Consider the following 20,914-nt stretch of genomic DNA (forward strand, 5'->3'; position numbering starts at 1 on the left):
GTGTACTTCATCAGTCGGACTATTCTGCTCCCCATTCTGTCTCTGGTGAATCCTCTCACTGCCCCTGCACCTCTGGCCTGCACCACAGTTCTGTATGCATAAATAAATAAATCTTAAAAAAAAGAATATTAGATATGTTTCAACTTCCTGAGAGTATTTGTTTTTTAAAATAGCTCTTATCCACATAAATAATAAATGGCATTGAATAGATGTCTATATGGGAATCGTACTCCCCCAATATCTTCCCCCACCCACACACATATTGTTCACTCCTTTTTGGGTTCATTTACAACCACCTCCTTTGTTCTCTCAATAATAAATGAAAATAAAATACTTAGGATATTATGTCAGAAAGATGACCACCTCACCTTTCTAATGTGAATGTAGGACTAACATAAGGGTGCTGTATATCTATGTTTTGGGGGGTTTGTTGTTTATCTTCTTAGTGCTGCTTGGTAAGCTAAGCATTCATTGGAAGTCCCATGGATCAGAAAAAATATTTCCATTGTCATCCAACAATATCCAGCAGTCACAACACCCAGGAAAGAATGTTTTCAGGGAAGGAAATACTCTGGCTCAATAATTTGCCTTTTCCATCTTGGTGGTGACCAGTATCCTAGGATCAGGCTGGTAAAGGCTGGGGCCTTTAACTCTTTAATGCATTCTGCTAACTCCCTTCTCTGCTCTCATGCTTAACAAAGCCAACTTCTATTACCAGTTAGTTCCTCATGTAGAGTTCACTAGCAGAGATTCTTTCTGGCAGTTAGATTTCTTAGTGTCAAATATTCTAACATTTTTGATTCTTACATGGAGTCTGTTAGGAATTAGGTAAGCATGAATTTGTCCCCCATCTGGGAAACTCTGCGACCCTTGCAAAATCACACCTGTGGAGCCATAAGGCTGAAATCCAGGATATAGGATGTGAAAAATATATCCAACATATGTCATGAGTCCTGAGTGGCCCAACCAATCACCTTCCTTCAATGACTCCCTGACTTCATCCATTGTGACAACCTCCAATCTGATCTGGAAGCACAGGGGTGGGGAAGATGCCCAAGAATCTGGAGGTGGAACAGGACAGCCCAGTGTCAGGGCCAGCATGCCAGGGGCACAGCAGTCAGTGGAAAGTGGAAACTCCAGTTGTGCCTGGCTTACTCACAAAGAGGCTGCTGGCCTATTCTGTTGAAAGCTTTAATAATTTTTTAATCAAAAGAAAGCTAAAATTGGAGTAATTTCATTTCACCTTTCATTGCCAGGCAGGAACATATTTTAGACAGCTTACAAAGAACTCCAAAGACAACACATACAGTCTGAGAAGTGTATTTGTATTTTTTGATTATACTGTTGTTCACTATTTTATTTTTATTAGCATGTATTTTTGTTAGCATGTATTTTTATTAGCTCCCTGGAAATAATCTAGGTGCTAGGCTGAATGAAGCTGAAGCCCTGCCTATATAAAGATGACTCCTACTTCGGGTTTGGGCTGGCTTGAAATTTGATTTAAAAAAAAAAAAAAAACTCCTATAAGGAGATGTCAAAGTCCTAATGCAAATAATTAATCTACTCTCATTATATTAACATTATATTCTTGTTATGTGATACACATACACATCAGCATTGGAAAGTGAGCAACTTCTACCCTATTCTTGTGAAGATAATGGGTATAAAAATACCTACCACATATAAGTGCTCAAAAATGATCATCACTGTTTTAAATTTAGTATTATTACTAATACAATTAACAAAGAGACTGTCAGAGTAAAGCAAATTTTTTTCAGAATGGTAAGAAAGTCATCCAACATCCTCCAGCCCTACCATATCCCTCTGCTCAGTATGTGAACCCCTTACTTAAGAGATCACAAAATGATGAATGATAAATGCATACATTTGTCACTCACTTAATTATAGATATAGCTTTGTTAATATCTGAAGGGCTATAAAGTGGTTACAGACAGGTACAATAGCAGTCATGTAACTCTAAATTATTTCTTTGTCACTTGCATTTAAATATCTCTTTCTGATATGAAATTATTTCCATTTATCATAAATCCCTTCTCTGTAGGGGTGCAGGTAACTAGCAGCAGAATCCTGTAAACCATTTGACAAAAAAAAAAATGTAGAAGTCTTTGACTCAAGTGAAACCACCCAGCAAAATTGTTGATAAAATTGAGAGAGAATTCAAAGTCCTCCCTCATTAATGGAGATAGTCTCATATATATAAGAAAAAGGACAAACAGGTCAACAGTAAAAGATAAACAGATATAGAAAAACTGAATGGGGAAAACCAGTTAAACTCCTTTGGAAAAGTGATTTCCTAAGCCATCTGTTGGTCCACTGACAGTGACTATACTTTACTTTTGCCTAGAACAGGAAAGTAGTGCTTATGAGATCCAGTTTCATATATTATTTCATCTGACACGTATAATGATGATGTAAAAAGAGAAGCTGAGAGCATGTTTAAGGACTAACCTAAAAGAAAAGAAGACCTAAACCTACAGACATACTGGAGATTCTCCCAGGGTACATATACTTTCATATCTTTTTTTTTGTTCTTCATTTCAGAAGATATTTATTTTCTCATGAGTGAAATAAATTTAAAAATTGGTTTTGATTCAACCAGGTTCACCTACTATTTTTTAAAAATGGATATCATTTCTCCTCCAAGTTAAATAGCAAATTAAATATAAAAAAGTGCTAAGTAGGCCCTCCCTGGTGGCGCAGCAGGTTAAAGCACAGCACTGAGAATCTAAAGCCGCTTCCGCATGAGTTCGATTCCCACCTGCCCCGGAGGTGACCACATGGCGTGGCAGACCTCTCCTGACCCGCCCGCTGCTCCCCTCAGCAGTGTACTTTGTCGATCTGTCTGTTCTGTTCCCCACTCTGTCTTTGGTGAAGCCTCTTGCTGCTCCTGAGCCTCTGGCCTGTACCCCAGTTCTGTATGCACAAATAAATAAATCTTAAAAAAAAAAAAAAGTGCTAAGTAGTTTTATATAGATCAGGTTAGTTTTTCACACCATATTTAACCATGACTTCAAAATGGATTGCAGACTTGGAAGTAAGGCCTGAAACTATAAAATACTTAGATGAAAACATAGGCAAGACACTGGCTTTGTAACAGGGTGGTCCCTAGGAAAAGGGGAAGTTCCAGGTTCCCTGCCCCACCCAGAAGGAGGGTGGAGCTGAGCAGAGAAAAAGAGCAGGAGAGAAGGAACCAAGAAAAAAAAAAAAGAAGCAGGATGGAGAGCCAGAAGGAGACCACATGGAGCAGCAAGCATGTGGGGAAGAAACCGGGCTTGTTTTTTGACCCTGGACTGGTGAAGGCAGATGTGGGTGAGATACCTGTAGGGAGGTGACTATGGCAGTGTTTATATTGATTTTGATTTTGTTCTTTTCCTCCCAGATTTATCTGACCATTTCTGACCCTTTTTGATGGGTCCTGGCCAGAAGGTGCTTTAGTTTTGTGGTGGGCTTTCAGGCCTTGCTTTGGGCATTTTGGTTTGACTTTGCCCACGAGGGGATGGGTAACTTCAGGTGTTTGATTTAGACATTGTATTCTTTGTGTTTGTATTGTATATTCACTGCATTAAAGTCCCTTTTAATTAAAGTTTTATATGCTTTGTCTTGATGCAGCGGATGGCAGAACCCATTTAGTGCAGGCAGGTGTGGGGCTTCAGTGGTGCCCCTCTCTCCCTGTCCTGTAACAGCTTCAGCAATGTGGTTGGAGACTGGACTCCAAAGGAAAACAAAAGTAAAAATATACAAATAAGATTACATCAAACTAGAAAAACTTCTACACAGCAAAAGAACCTATCATTAAAATGAAAGCACATCTACTGAATGCGAGAAAATAATTGCATATCATACATTCGACAAGATACTAATACCCAAGATCTACAAAGAACTCATACAACTCAACAAAAAGAACAAAGAACCCAATCAAAAAAACGTGCAGAGAAGCTAAATAGACAATTTTTCAAGAAGACGTACAGATGGCCGCCAGACATATAAAAAAATGTTCGACATCACTTATCATCAGGGAAATGCAAATTAAAGTCACAATGCGATACCATCTCTGCTCCAGTGAAAATGGCCCATATCAAAACAACCAAATACAGCATATATTGACAAGACTGTAGAGAACAAAGAACACTCCTACACTGTTGAGGGGTACCCAGCCCCTATGGCAAACAATGTGAAGGTTCATCATAATATTAAAAATAAATCTATCATATGATTCAGTATTTCTGCTACTTGGTATTTTCTGAATATTGCAACAACTGTCATTTGAAGAAATATATAGTAGCACTTTTATAATAGCCAAGCTGACACAAGCTATGCAACTTTCGCAGTCAGACATGATCCGGATGGAGGGGAAATGCTCTGAAAAATCAGAATTTCCACACTAACTCATGTTATGACCTCCCTTTTTTGTATAATCATCGAAATATTCCAAGAAATCATCAGTTTTCTACTGGACTGCCTTAGCCTCAAGGTGCCGCCTGGCTCAGGCGAGCAAGTACTCTCTAGGACGGGAAAGTCCTCTTGAAATCAAAAATATTACAACTGACTGATTAGTAAAAACAATTATAATAAAATCAATATTGTAAGACAAGGCAAGTTACTAGAACAAGTTAAAAAATAATCAGAATTCTTTTACTGCCCGGACAGGAACCCAAATCTCATCTCTCCACTATCTCATATAAGACTTCTATTCAGTTGCTAAAGAACTACTTAAGTTTTCTATTGCTTAGTCTTCAAATAAGGAATGTCACCTAAGTCTTCTACTCCACTTTTAAGGAACTTTACTGTATCTCTTTGTGATTGATTTATAAGAAAATTACTCCACCCTAACTGGCAACCATACTTTATCCTTCTTCATGTCTCCGCCCAGCCTCCACCTTAGTCCTTGACTTTACTCTACTTTCTAAGATGTTTCATTGAGGATGAAGGTCATAAAGTAGTTTAAAGGGACTTTATTTTAGCCAATCATCACTGTGATAAATATAATAATATTAGCTTTAAATTTTATGAACTTATGTACCTATATTAATTTTAATAGATCGATTTTAAGAATGTTATAATCTTAGCTGAAGGTCAATACGACCCCAAATTGCTCTCAGAAAAAAAGATGATTGTGATCTCAGCCCAATTCATATGCTAATTGCTTGCTTAAAATGTATAAAATAAACTTCTGCTGACAGCAGAACAGGAAGACTTGCATCCAACTCCGATTCCCATGTCTTCCTTGTGCCCGCTCCCCTTTCCCCCCTTTTAGGAATCTCTGCTCACCAACAACACTCCCACCTTAAGACCCTGCCTGTTCTGCCCCTCAACAACCTATGATCGAGATGGTCCCCGACTCCAAGCTATGGAAACCATAACTTACTTATAATTTACCTCAAAGTAACTGTTAGGGATTAGGACTTTGGACAGGAAGAGTTATTAGCATTTAGGAAACATATTAGCAATTCAATCTTAGAAGCCACAGAAACCTAAGTGTTCTGAATTTATAACATTACCCTGCTCTAAAACATCTCTCCTAACTTCGTCCCAACCTGTTCTAATGTTCACAATTCCGCCACTGATCTGACACTAAATCTTGTTAGAGGTGTTGATAAACATCTACATCACTGTATACAAACTTATTTTAACATTTTGATAAATCTGTGTCATATGATTGGGCTCCTTTGTCATTAAAAGTAGTTTATAAATATAAAACTATTATTTTAAGAAGCCCTTAGGCCTCTCCTGGATCGCAAAAGTGTTAATGAAACTATTAAGAGTCATTAGAAATCAGCACTTAACAGGCAAAATCCTAGTTGGCAAGTCCTATTTCCACTTTCATTCAAGTGGTAGGACTTAGCCACATGGTCAAATGTCATCAGAAAGAAGACTGATAAATGTAGTCTTTATCTAAGTCACAGGAATTGAAGAAGAGTTCTGTGATTCTTCTAAATTATCCCAGATTTAAACACAAATAACAGACCACACTAAAAACAGTTTTCATTTGTTCTAAAGAGGGTAATGACTATTTTGTTCTATTGTAGGTTTAAAATCCTGTTTGTCAATAGTTTCCAAGTAAGACTGATCATCAGAATCATCTGAGAGCTTTAAAATATATGACTTAGATAAAGACTACATTTATCAGTCTTCTTTCTGATGACATGTGACCATGTGGCCAAGTTCTACCACTTGAATGAAAGTGGAAATAGGACTTGCCAATTAGGATTTTGCCTGTTAAGTGTTGATTTCTAATGGCTCTTAATAGTTTCATTAACACTTTTGTGATCTAGAAAAAAAAAAAACATGTATTTTTCCCTGAGGTACCAGCGCAGCGAGTCTGGAGAGAATCCACATCCATACATTTAAATTTTTTTTACAATGACCCTGATGAGCACCACATTTGAAAATACAACTTCATAATTTTTCATTGAGTATTAATCTGCTGGATATAACAAGTCTCTCTTAATTAATAATGTTTACTGATTACCTTGAATGATGCCATTAATGAATAGCAATTTATATAACATTATGTAAAAACTCAGGTTTTCTTTCTTTTTAAAAAATTTCAATCATTCTACTTCTCACTTTTTCTCCCTCCAACCTCCCTCTTTTGTGGCTTATGACCCGCAATAAGTAGGGATCTATAATTAAGAGAACAAAACACTAGCTCACTTAGAGGAATAGCAGGAGACCAGAATAATGATTATGAAAATATAACCTGCAAAGATTTAGTATCTTCATTTACAAAGACATTTTTCCTTAAAAGGAGAAAAAAATTATGTGTGTGTGTGTCTGTGTGTACATGTACATGTACATATTACAGGTGAGGTGAGTAACTGAGAACTAGGGAGATACACACCCCAAAACACATGGTCCTAGGCAGTCACCCTGGGATTCAAGCCCAGGGGTATGCTTTAGAAAATATATGTCCAGTACTTCATTATTCTGCTCTTGGCATCTGTGGGGCATGTAAAGTCAGATGTCAAAAAAGCAGCAGATAGCAGGTCTCAAAGTCAGAAGAGAGGCCTGGCTTTAGATAGAAATGTAGATTTTTTGGCAAAGAGTTGTTAACCCATAAGGGTGGGTGAGGCTGCCAGGACAATATTTGTAATGAAGAGAGATGCCTTAAGAAAGATCTGAGGAATCTGAACACCTAAGGGATAGACAGAAAAAGAAGCCTTTATGACCCAAAGCTTGATGAGGTGTTTTGTGAAAGTACATGGAGAAGAGCATTTCAAGGAGAAAAATGTCAATGGTGACAAGTCAAATGGTAGCAAAATGGTTAAGACAGAATCTTGCCATCAGAATTTCATTTGAATCCCCACTTTGCCACAGACATATTAAATAATTTTTCATGGTACTTACTTTTCTGAGCGTCAGTTTTCTAATCTACATAATATGGGAAACAGCATCAACCTTAAAAAGATATTGAAAGAAATACGTTAACATATTTTATAGCCTTTGGCCTCATGCCAGGGATAAGCTAACTGCTTAGTCAATGTGAATTTCCCTTTTATTGTTATTCATATTCTACTCAAGAGGATTTTGAGATGTCCATAATTGAAAGCAGAGGAGATGGGGTTGATTCATGAACAGCTGCTGAGAAGGCAGGGGGAGATGAGCCCACCACACAGAAAGGAGCTACCCAAAGGAAGGAGCACGGACTGCTAAAATGCTAAGGTTGTAGTTCAGGTGACAAAAGTAGAGTCATGTTCTGCCTAGTGCCTTCTATTTTCTGAGTAATGCTAGTGTTGAGGTCAAGTATAAAGGGGTAGGAGGCAGAAACAGATTTGATGGCCCTCTCTGGTCGCATAACTTGTTGAAGCACAGCACTAAGCTACCAAGCTAGCTGCAGCCCCTTCAGCATGAGTTCAATCCCCAGCCAGGGAGCTGACCCACGTGGCCCCACAGACCTCCCCTGTCTTGCCTGCTGCTCCCCTCAGCAGTGTACTTTGTCAGCCTGCTGGTTTTGCTCCCTACGCTGTCTCTAGTGAATCCTCTCACCAACCCTGCACCTCTGGCCTGTATCCCAGTTCTGTAGGCATAAATAAATAAATCTTTCAAAAGAAAAGAAACATAGATTTGATAAGAGTAGAAAAAAATTAATATCCACCATGGAGAAGCCAGGAGTACCTGGAGGCTGCTGATAAACATGGCGGGCCTCATAAAACATGCAGGAGATTGTGAATCATGTCTGAGGAGCAGTGCGTTTACATCCATATATAGATGCATCAAGTGGATGTTAAAAATGCCATATTTTATGTTTACTGAATCACTTGTTTTTCACCTACAAAATTATCAGTTGATCAAAAACAACAAAGAAACCCACGCCTTCTAACAGCCCTTATCTTTCAGTTGCAAAGACAGTATTATGCTTAGAATTTTTAAAAATGCTGTACATCTTTGAGAAAATTATTGCTGTTGTTCATAATTATTGATATGACTCACACATCCTATTGATAAGTGCTCACACTACTCTTTAAATAGCACTGCAAAGAGAGAGAAGTACACAAGCAGCATTTTAAAACATAACGTTGATGTTCTTGTTTATGAGGTATACAAGATTGAAGCTTAATTTCAAATATAATAGATTAAATTTTGAGGGTAAGATCTAAAAATATGTGGTGCTACAATATACACAAAAATCTGTGACTCTTTTTGATCTTTAAAATATCACTTAAAAACCTGTATCTTCACTGCAGAAATCACAGCAGGAAAACATCCCACAATCTGTCACAAAAATATCACTAATTAGTTCTTTATGCTTAGTTTGGTTAATAAAGTATATTATCTTTATCAAGTCACCTTTAGAAAAATAAAGTAATTGACGTTTGATTAGGAATAGTAAAGAGGAAAAAGATTTTTTCCCTCAGATCATTCATCTAAGCAAAAGAACACTTCTTTAAAAAAAAAATATGCATACAAGAACCGGGGTACAGGTCAGAGATCTGTGTGGCATTAGAGGACTAACCAGAGTCAGAGAGGGGGAGCAGAACAGGCAGTTTGACTGAAATACACTGCTGAAGGGAGCAGCAGGTGAGACAGGAGAGGTCTGCTGCGTCACGTGGGTCAGCTCCCAGGCGGAGATTGAACTTCTGCCACAGTGGCTGGCAACAGCTTTATAGCACTGAGAGTTTAACTTGTGTGCCACCTGGGGGACCCAGAACATATATATTCTCCATAATTATTAAGGCAATGCATGTTAAATATAAAAATTATAAAAAATAATTTTATCTTGGCCCTCCCTGGTGGCGCAGCGGGTTAAAGCACAGCACTGAGAATCTAAAGCTGCTTCTGCATGAGTTCAATTCCCGCCTGCCCCGGAGGTGACCACATGGTGTGGCAGACCTCTCCTGACCCACCCGCTGCTCCCCTCTGCAGTGTACTTCGTCGATCTGCCTGTTCTGTTCCCCACTCTGTCTTTGGTAAAGCCTCTCACCACCCCTGAGCCTCTGGCCTATACCCCAGTTCTGTATGCACAAATAAATAAATCTTAAAAATAATAATAATTTTATCTTTCCTAATGAAATAATGAAAGTTCACATTTTTTTGTATATTTCCCATATATCTCCATTATATTTTGTATACATTTTTTTCTAAGCACATACACTTCTCCATTTTTTTTTTTTTTTTTTTAAAGATTTATTTATTTATTCGTACAGAACTGGGGTACAGGCCAGAGGCTCAGGGGCGGTGAGAGGCTTCACCAGAGACAGAGTGGGGAGCAGAACAGGCAGATCGACGAAGTACACTGCTGAGGGGAGCAGCGGGCGGGTCAGGAGAGGTCTGGCTCGCCATGTGGTCTCCTCCCGGGCAGGCGGCAGGCGGGAATCGAACTCATACGGAAGTGGCTTCAGATTCTCAGTGCTGTGCTTTAACCCGCTGCGCCACCAGGGAGGGCCGCACTTCTCCATGTTTTTAACAAGAGATCATGCCACTCTGAAATCTTTGTTGATTTGATAATATACTTTTATAAACATTTTCAATGTATTAAATAATATTCTCCAACCTTTATTAACTATTATCATTTGAATGTTCTAAAATTTAGAATATTAATCCCCTATTGCTAAACATCACTTTTTTCTTATTGATGCTATAAATTACAATATTATAAGTATCTTTATAGATTAACTCTTGGCATATAACTGTGATTGTTTCCTATTTATTCCTAGAGACTTTAAACATCTGTTTATTAATTCAACAAATACCTAGTGAGCACTAAACAAATGTTAAATACATATTTATTAAATCATTACGCAGTGTTTTAGATACCAGGAAAGGGCCTCCCTGGTGGTGCAAGGAGTTAAGTTTCAGCACTCTGAAGCTATCTGCATCAGCATGAGTTCTCTTTTTTTTTTTTTTAAGATTTATTTATTTATGCATACAGAAATGAGGTATAGGCCAGAGGTGCAGGGGTGGTGAGAGGATTCACCAGAAACAGAGCAGGAAGCAGAACAGGCAGATTAACCAAGTATACTGCTGAGGGGAGCTGCAGCTGAGAAAGAGAGGTGACGCCATGTGGGTCACCTCCCAGGCAGGGATCAGACTTGAGGTGAAGGGCCACAGCTTGGCTTAGCTTCACCTTGCAGTGTTCCAACCCTCTGCGCCACCAGGGAGGGCCCTGCTTCAGCATGAGTTCTACTGCCAGCCAGGGAGCTGACCCACATAGGGCAACAGACCTCTCGTGTCTAACCTGCTGTTCCTCTCAGCAGTGTCTTTCAGTCTATCTCCCTGTTCTGCTCCACACTCTGTCACTGGTGAATCCTCTCATCCAACCAGAAAGGAAGCAGCAAGTTAAAATCCCACCATCAGTGTACGAGGATGTCTAATTCCTTACACACACTTTAGTACTAAGCCTAAGAAATGAATTGCCACTTTGATGGGTGAAAATGTTTATCATGCTAATTTGTATTTCTTTGACTACTACGTAACAGTTTTTTCCAGATATTTATACTGTTCTGACATGTTTGTGGGGAATTGCTGCTTTAGAAATCTATGCAATTATTTGACTTCTCTATGCATCCACAAGAGTTTCATTTTCCTTTTTATAGAATATCTACAGCTCTTCAGAAGTAGAGTTGAAGTCACTAATATTGTGATCAAAACTTATATTTATGATATGATTTTTAGAGCCTATTTATCTTTATACACTATAAGGAAGAACAAAGAAGGGCTTTTTATATGGCACATACAAACATCGTAAATTATGAAGGCATTAATACCTGAATTTATTTTTAATCTCTCCTATTCCTTTAACTAGGTTTTTGTGCTGCGAGAAGATATGTAGAATTGGTCTGTTGTAGTAAACCTTATAATTGTCAATCATGTCCCTGCTTGTTTTGTGTTTGCAGAACCTAATTTTGTTCTAGTTTCTACTCCTCAGAGAACTTTAAACCCAACTCAGTGGTACATCCTAATCAATCAGATTTATCCCCTTCCTTTTATAGCAGTGATTTGTTTTTGTCAGCCTGTGACATGCTACTAGGCATGGAATTGAGGGAGAAGCCCACAGGTTGACTCTGAAAACTGTTTCCTGACTTTAACAAAAGATAAGCAAAGAGAGCCCATCTCTTCTCATGTTGCCAAACACCGGCATGACTGCTTATGACATCTAGAGTGTTGACTGTCACTTTAGACATCCAGGAAAGTCCTCTTCAGAAAGAATGTGGATCCTTGACTAATGTAGTCACTTAGTAAACCAACCCTGCCAAAGATATGTTTATCTCGACTTCTTTCAGTTTCTTTATTGTTGAAGATATTTCACTTTTGTTGTCCATAGTAACTGGAATGACACACTTGGCTTTAAACTTACAGTGTAATCTAAAGGACACCATTACACTTCTAAGCTTCGGGGGTGAGGGTGGGAGTGGGGGAAGTGTGATGGGAGGTGTTAGGGTTGGGGGGGTAGGAAAGGAGAGATTGTTCTTGGTCTCTAAAATCATCATTGTACAAAAGCAAACTCATGTTAACATTAAAAAGAATAGAAAAGACATATTCTTAGAAAAGAAATTTTTCAGAGGTTGAATTCATGGAACCTTTTTAAAAATCTGAGCATTTTATCCTTATTTTCTTCATTTCTTTGGGGAACGAAAAATTTCTCTAGATCCTGGATGGGAAATCATTTGATGAGTCAAGACACATGAAATTTAAAAAAAAAATCACACTCTTATTTTGCTGATGAATACATATAAATTTCTGTATAAGACAAGAATTAGGCAAAACAAAATATCATGGAAGACAAAAGCCTAAGGAACCTTCACAGGAGTTTGGAGTCTCTGGTCATGTGGTGGGTAGGATTTAGGTCAACTTCTGAAATAAAAGTGGCATGGAATTTTAGGCAGGTTAAGTGGCGTACACAAACACCCCAGGCTAAGAATAACTGTGGTGAATGCACAGGCCTCCAACTCAATAGGATGAAGGTTTCACTCAGATAATGGTTCTTAACATTAGGACTTAGAGTCCTTGAGGATTGTATATGTCTCAGGGGTCTTTTAGTTTTTCAAAGGCAAATTACATTTATTGTTTTTATTTCAAGAACAATCTAAAACAGTAATATAAGTATAAATCAATTATCAAATGGTTATTTAAACCTGGGCAACGCTACATCATTACAGTGCTCATTTCCATATTCATATGTGATTCAGTACAGGTGAGCACTTCTGGTTGCCTAAAACAAAAAAGGGGGAGGGAATAGTCTGCTATGTATTGATTGGTTCCTTTTTCTATTTTAGCTTTTGCTGGACCACATTTACTAGCCTCTCTTGCATTTATTTGTGGACTGGTAATGGAGTTCTGGCCCATAGAATATGGCAGAAGTTATGTGCCATCTCCAGGTCTGATTCATGTGATAGAGCAAAAGACTAGAAAACCTGAAGATATCACAAGATTAAAACCTGACTCACATGAGGAGGAGGTGGGGTCAGAAGGGATTAACATAACTATTAACCCAGTCAGAGAAATCAAGACCCTTATCCCAATTACCTTATCCCAAGGTGTAAAGCAGATATCAGACTGCTGTAGGGAAAAGGTAGTCAGAGGGTAAAGATACAGAGATTGGGCCCACTGAGAAATCTCAGGTCCCTCTAGGATTCCACCTAGTTATCTAAAATCAGAAGCAAACAGGCCACTCCACAAAGGAATTAGCCCCTCCCAAAGAGATATCTATATCAGTGCAGTCTCTGGCCCAGGACAGCAGTCCTGCACACCAGTGACTAACCTTCTTCCCACCTACACTCTCCTTCTGCAGGGCAGCAGCTTCCTGCCTACCTGTGACCTGTACCATGCATGCCAGGCCTTCTCTTCACTGACCTCCCTCAGCCTTTCCTAAGGCTGCCCACCTGCAACCATGCAAGCCTGTCCCTTTTGGGCAGCTCTCCCTGCCCCTCTTGTGCCTATGCAAGTGTCCTTTACTCCTCTGTCCTTGTCCCTAATAAACTTGTTCTTTAAATATATTATCTCTGTCTCATGGGGAAACTCACCTGGGAACTAACCATGTGCCGCTGAAAAGGGACATCTGGTGAAACCTTTCCCAGAGTGAACCCAAGGACCCTGCACTAACTCCAAAAAATGACGTCACACGGAAACATGCAAACACCACTCCTAGCACGTACAGTTCTTGTTCTCTTTTCCTAATTGGAAAGGCCACTGAGGATTAAAGGCAGGTGAAATCACATAATGGAAGATGACAATATGGAAGTCTGCCTCATCAGACTGTGACATGGGTGAAAAATAGAATTTTACAAGTTTCAGACACTGAAAATTTTCAAGATTTACTTTTTATAATAGAAAGAAAAGTAGATGAAAAGTTGAGCCATTATGAAATGAAACAATAGTTTAGACTTGCTGACCCCAACTGAATCTGCCACCTGAGGTACCACTAATAGCAGTTAGCAATAGTTCAAGAATAGTTTTAGAAAGCAGTTACCACATAACAAGAACTTTTCAGTTTCACATTCTGGTGATAATTTATTTAGATACTCTTTAATGTAGATTTTTAAAGGCAGAATGCTGACCTTATCTTTAAATAAGATAATTTATAGTGCTCTAAATGACTTAATTAAAATTGGCGTCTGAGAATATCTTACTGCCTTGAAATTATTAATAACATTCTGAGCATTTATATTACACCCAGTGCTATAGAATCTCATTATCTGTGGCAGTGACTAGCAGTACCTTTTGATATTTTGAAAGCTAATCTGGGCAATGTGGTTTCAGCAAAACAATGCCTCTATCATGTTAATATTACTAATTAACAATAATTTGAATATTACTGGTTTTGTAACTTGATTGATATCCAATTTGTAATATAACTTGATTTTATGCTTATATAAGATATATGGCATAAAAGAAATAACTTTTTCATATGTTTAAGTTTCTTACAATAAAATAAATTTATGTTAACACTGAATCCACATGAATTATTTTTCTTAAAAGGAAGGCTCATTACTCAATGAAAATCCTGGACTAGGTTTCTAAAATCTCTCTCAGTGTTAAAAGAAACCATGAACAAGGGGTCTGCAAGTGAAAACACTGAAGTTGGAGAATTGGCTCTTACACACAGGTTGTGGGTCAGTTGTTCAATCGCCTCAAACTGTAACTTAACTGAAAAGTTAGGATGATAAGTATTGATTGCCCTTGAGGATACTACCAAATGATAAATGTGACTATCTTTTGATAAGTAAATCATTTGCTTTCTTATTTTCTAGCATTTCACCCTCGATGAGTTGTGATTTACATTTGAAAAAGATTTTGATTTTATTAAATTCATGCCAAATTCATTATCAACTTACTTATTAAAACTGCAGACATTTAAAAATAGGTAATTTTTTTAAAAAGTATAATTAAGTGCTTCTAACAACCAATAATGCATAGTTTTTATATAACAAGATAGATTTAGGTAGATTTTGACTTTGAAATACTTTAACCAAATTAATTCTCTTTCTTAGATGCAGATAAAAGCCCAAATGTTCTTTCTAGTATATTAAACTATAATCCAGACTTGTTATTAATTCTGGCAGGCTTCCCTCATAACTACCCAAAATTTATGAATCATTCAAATTGAGAAGCTTGTTTTCAAAAAGTCTTTTGGTTTGGGGGATGTTTGAATAGGTTCTGTTGAATTTACTTTTTAGTAATAAGCCCCCATTTTCTAGACTCATTTCCTCTTAATCTTGGTTCACGATGCAACCTGTATATAATAGAAAAGAAACCCTAGCACAATCTGATCGAAACTAATCAGAGACTTTATGACACAGAGTTACCTTAACTGTAACAAGCAGTAATTTAGAGTTTTCTTGTGACACAGAGACATCAAGAGGCACTGAAGAGAAAGAAGGTACACAATAAAGGAATAAATGATCCCCCAGAGTGGGGGATTATTAATCCAGATTAACAAGTCTGGATTATTTAGAACCCCAAGAACTCTTGTGCATCTGGAACATTCAGTGTTACATTCTAGGGACACAAGTCACTCTTTTCTCTGCCAGGATAATCATCTATAATTTCTCATGGACATCATGAACGTCCCAATGTGTAGACCTTTTAGAAACCATTGACATTAGTAAAAGGCTTCTGTCAGAAAAAGATTATTAGGGAGTAGCAGGGAAATATTTTCTGTTAAAAGTGTGTTCATAGCCATTAGGATGCACAGAGCTGGTTGACTGGGAGAATTTGGACTTCTTGCAGAGACAAGTGGAGTTCCTGTTGTGCCACAGTCATGAATGGCCCAGTGGAAACCATCTCTCAATGTTGTTTTCCAGCTTCTTGCATTTCATTCCATGCTGACTCTCAGTCAAACAACAGGGGGGATCTGTAAGCAATTTTAAACTCATCAAATGTAACTTCAACCACAATCTCAAGTTTTGCTAGATTAGCTGAGAACATTTGGGCAGGTCTTTGGCTGAGAAGACTTATTAGTCTAAATCCCAGCTAAGCCAGTAAGAAGATCAGAGATAATGGGTAAACTGTTGAATTTTTCACTCAGCCTTTGCTTCATTCCACATAAAGAAAATGAGGGTGAAATGTCTATGTTGTCACTTACATAGGAAATAAAGAGAGGCTAAATAAAGGGTTAGAGAAAACCAAACCAACAACAAACTCTAGAAAGCTGACTATGGAACTGAGACTACCAGAGGACAGAAAGGGGCAAGGGCAAAGTGGGAGGGAGCACCGTGGATGATAGTGGAGGACTGTGGGTGTCCTGGTAGCAGGTGTGGTGAGGGGCTATACTAACAAATTATCTTGAACATTTGCCCAGAGTATATTGTGAAGCAGAAGCTTTTAGTGTCTTTATTATTTAAATTAAATACTCTCTTACTTGCAGCCCAAAGCAGTCTAATTACAATACAAGTTTTATTAGTACCAACATTAAAAGGCTAATGAAATATCTTAGCTAAGCAATGCAGATATTGATAATTTCCCCAATTGCCAATCGCAGAGTGGTGGACCCATTTATACAAGTCACTTTATATGCAGGACTTCTCTCCTCTCCTCCTTCCAAATGCACACACACACAGAGGCAGGCAAGAAGGTTACATGGTCATCTAGAACAGAGAAAACAATGAACTCTTTTCAAAGACTTCACATTCTACTTCAATTCTCAGAGATTCCTTCTAACGAAGTTGTTATCAGTGAGAACTAGAACATTGTGATTTCAGACTTAAGGAAGCATTGCATACATAACAGTTCTAGCTCTCAAATTGCTGCTTAGGGAGAAAAGCATGTCCCTAATCTCTGCAAACACAGAGTGACATGGGCAGCTTGGAGCAGGAATGGCAGAAAGCAGAATTCTACAAGAGATCCTGGCCACAATGGTTTCAATAAAATGACTTGTAGCAATGGACTTCAAAAATGCCATAAAATTAGAATGTGTAAATTTATTCCTAAGCTCAAGGGAGACATTCAAGAATTGCCATAATATTGGAGATGAGCTGAGGTCCTGACATATGGCAGAAAAGGTTATAAAGAAGCTTAACTTAGACCTTATCAATGTTCCAGGGACCTCATATATATCCACTGACTGATGAAGGTGGTGGACATTCAGATTTCATGGACACATTGAAATTAAAGAAACTATTACGTCTCTTACCTACTTTATTTTTTTAAAGTTTTTTATTTGTTTGTTTATTTATTTATTTATGCATACAGAACTGGGATGTAGGCTAGAGGTACAGGGGATTCACCAGAGACAGAGTGGGAAGCAGAAAAGTTAGATTGAATGAAATACACTGCTGAGGGGAGTAGTAGGAGAGACGGGAGAGGCCTGCTGTGCCATGTGGGTCATCTCCCTGGGGAAGGATCAAACTCGTGCTGTAGCGGCTGCAGCTAGCTTTTTTTTAACCTGTTGCATCACTTTCATTATATTTTAATTGACAAATAGCTATAGATTTTTTCTGTTCCTAAATTTAAAACACCCTGGGCCTCTCTGGTGACCTACGGGTTAAGTCTCAGCACTATCACCACTCCAGCTTGAGTTTGAGCCCCTACCAGGGAGCTGACCCACATGTTGCAGCAGAACTTTCCTGTCTCACCAGCTGCCCCTCTCAGCAGTATATTTCAGTCAAACTGCCTGTTCTGCTCCCCACTCTGTTCCTGGTGAATCCTCCTGCCCCTCCACATATCTAGCCTAAAACCTCAGCTCTTTATACATAAATAAATAAATATTTTAAAAAATAGAGTAACTGACACTTTAAACTTATAGAAGAGTCCTAACAGTAGTCACTTAAAATGATAAAATCAAACACTTAAAAAATTTTATGCCATTTCATCCTTACAAGAGGTATATAAGATTATAAAATGACTCTGATTTTATTAATGTGAAACAGAGTCTACATTACATGACTAAGGTCACGCAGGTAATAAGTGGCTAATATACCTTGGTGTTATGCACTGAATGTTTATACTCCTTCCAAATTCCTATATTGAAGTCCTACCCAAAATGTGATAGTACCAAGAAGTGAGGACTTTGGAAAAGAATGTGGCTTAGTGAGGTGAGGAGGGTAGAGACCTTTTCATGGGATTAGTGTTATTATAAGAAGAGGAAAATACACTGGGCTTCCATGCCCTGCATGTGAGAATCTAGCAAGAAGGTGACTATCTGCAATTCAGGAAGAGGGCCTCACCAAAGCTCGATTATGCTGGCACCCTATTTTGGACTTTCCAGCCAGAATGGCAAGAAATAAATATCATTGTTTAAGCTACCTCGTTGATTTCATTTTATAATAGTAACCTAAGCTAACCAAGCCAACCAGGATGGCTAAGCCTGTATTTTTTACCTCTACACTTTTCACATTCCAACTAATAAAAACATTGTATTTTGTAGTCTTAGTCCCAATTGTCAACCCCAAATTAAATGAGTTAATAAAAGCTCAATACAAACATTTCTAAGTCTCCCGAAATGATCTCAATTAAATAAGATTAGCTTTTGAAATACAGTAAAATGTACTGACATTGAAAGGAATGTCGGAAAAAAGATGCCTTTTCATTTAATTGTTAAAATCCCTCATCTATATCCTGCTCACATTATTCTTGGCTAATAATAGCCTATTTCACTCAGTGTCAGCAAAGGATACAGAATGCTGCAATCCAAATGTGTGTTATTTTGTTGTACATGCCCACAAACTGTAATTAGCAGATATCATCTTTAAACATCAAGTCAAACATTTTTGTCTTACAAAAAATTCAGGAACAAACAGTTAGAAAAACATTTTTTTTTTTGTTAAAAGAAAAACAAACCTAGTTCTAGCTTATATCATGATTGACTTTGAATCTATCATCACATTTACCAGTTCTTTTAAAAAAGTGTATGCAATAGGGTGACTTGAAGCAAAGAATATTCCTGCCATAGTACAAACATCAAAGAAACACACATCAAAGATGACAACAAGGAAATGTCATATAAGAAAAGAACTAATAAAAGATCATAGATTTAAAGACATGATGATTATTGATGACCTTAGCAAGAGTCATTTTATTGTTGATGAATATAGAAGCACAACCACATTAGATTAAAAATAATTATGGTACCTCCATACAATGGACTGCTTTGCAGTAGTTAAACAGATTGAGGCACATCTGTAAATACTAAGTCAGAAATATGTGTATCAGAAAAGGAAGTATCCTAACAACACGAAAAATAGAATTTCATATTTGCAACAGTGAAAATATCATTCAGAAATGTATGGAGGTATAGCTGATGGATAATTATATATGTATATATGTAATACAAGAGAAAATTGTTTGACATGACACAAACTTATACCAGATGGCCCTTGGAATGTTGTGTCACCTCCACTAGGCCCAACTTTGACTTCAGTCATAGTTATGGTAGATAAGTCCACACAACCTCAGGTGTGTGCTAACGTATCATCAAAAGTATATGCTCTTGGGCCCTCCATGGTGGCACAGCGGGTTATAGCATAGCACTAAGAAGCTAAAGCCGCTTCAGCACGAGTTCGATCCCCACCTGCCCTGGAGGTGACCCACATGGTGCGACAGACCTCTCCTGACCCGCCCACTGCTCCCCTCAGCAGTGTACTTCGTCAGTCTGCCTGTTCTGTTCCCCACTCTGTCTCTGGTGAATCCTCTCACCACCCCTGCACCTCTAGCCTGTACCCCAGTTCTGTATGCATAAATAAATCAATCTTAAAAAAAAAAGTATATGCCCTTGATCTTTTTAAATTTTGCTTTGGGCACTTCTTAAGGGAGCCTACATTAGTTTCAACATCTAATTCCATCCAAAGAAAACAGAGCAAAGTATCAAAGAAGGAGTTTTAGCAAATTTCCCATAGTTGAAGATCTTAAGTAGGGAGGTTGGAAGACCAAATAGTGCTGTAGCAAGTTAAAAAAGGACTCAGTCATATCATTGTGAAATTACAAAATGGCAGGAATAAATAAAACATCTTCAATGTTTCAGAAAGAAAGAAAGATATATTAAAGAGAACAATCTAGGAATCAGAATGGTAGTACTTAACTAGGACAATGGAATATAGCCTTTGAAATTCTGAAGGAATATTATTTCCCACCTAGAATTCCATATCCATATAAGCTATAAATATGCACCATCAGAAGTATAGAATATTAAAAATTTTTAGAACTGTGAGATCTCAAAATAGTTCCCCAGGAGACTCTGGAACATGTGCTACTCCAAATTAAGAGAGGGAGACACAGGACCTGGGCAAAAGGAGTCACAGGCACTTGGCAGAGGGCAGTTCTCGGAGGACAGCTAAGTTCCAAGTATGAATGTGCCTTAGGTGTGGAAAGCAGCAAGGGATAATTGGAGCCAGGACTCCAAGCAGGGAGGAAATAGAATTTACAGATAGCATAAAGCATTGCCTCTAGTGGAAATGGTGTTCAGACATATTTATAGAGCTTGTAGAACATTTGAGAAGGGCTAATAAAATGTACATTAAAAAAAGAATCAATATTTGTCTTTAGAATAAGAAGTTATACAAGCAATGAATTAGTATACCATTTGTGAAGTGCATAGGCTTATGTGTATATACATATACATATATATATATATACACACACACACATAAGCCTATGCACTTCATATATATGTATGTATATATATGTGTGTGTGTGTATATACATATACATATATACATATGTATATATACACACACATATGTATATGTATATACACACACATATATATGTGTGTGTCTATATGTATGTATGTATGCATATATAACTACAAGATCTAAACACTAAGTATTAATTCAACCAAAAATGGAAATAATACTGTTGGGATATGGAAGATAAGAACACCTTCAGCAGGTAAGGGTGGGGTAGAATGATTTCTACAGAGACTGGTATAATAAACCTAAAGTTGCATCTTCTACCAGTATAAGTAATTAAACAATATCTAAAATTCCTAAGTCATTAAATTAATAACCTATGTATATTACCA

Source organism: Condylura cristata, unplaced genomic scaffold, assembly GCF_000260355.1.
Source record: "Condylura cristata isolate star-nosed mole 26May11 unplaced genomic scaffold, ConCri1.0 scaffold00006, whole genome shotgun sequence".
Classification (NCBI taxonomy): domain Eukaryota; kingdom Metazoa; phylum Chordata; class Mammalia; order Eulipotyphla; family Talpidae; genus Condylura; species Condylura cristata.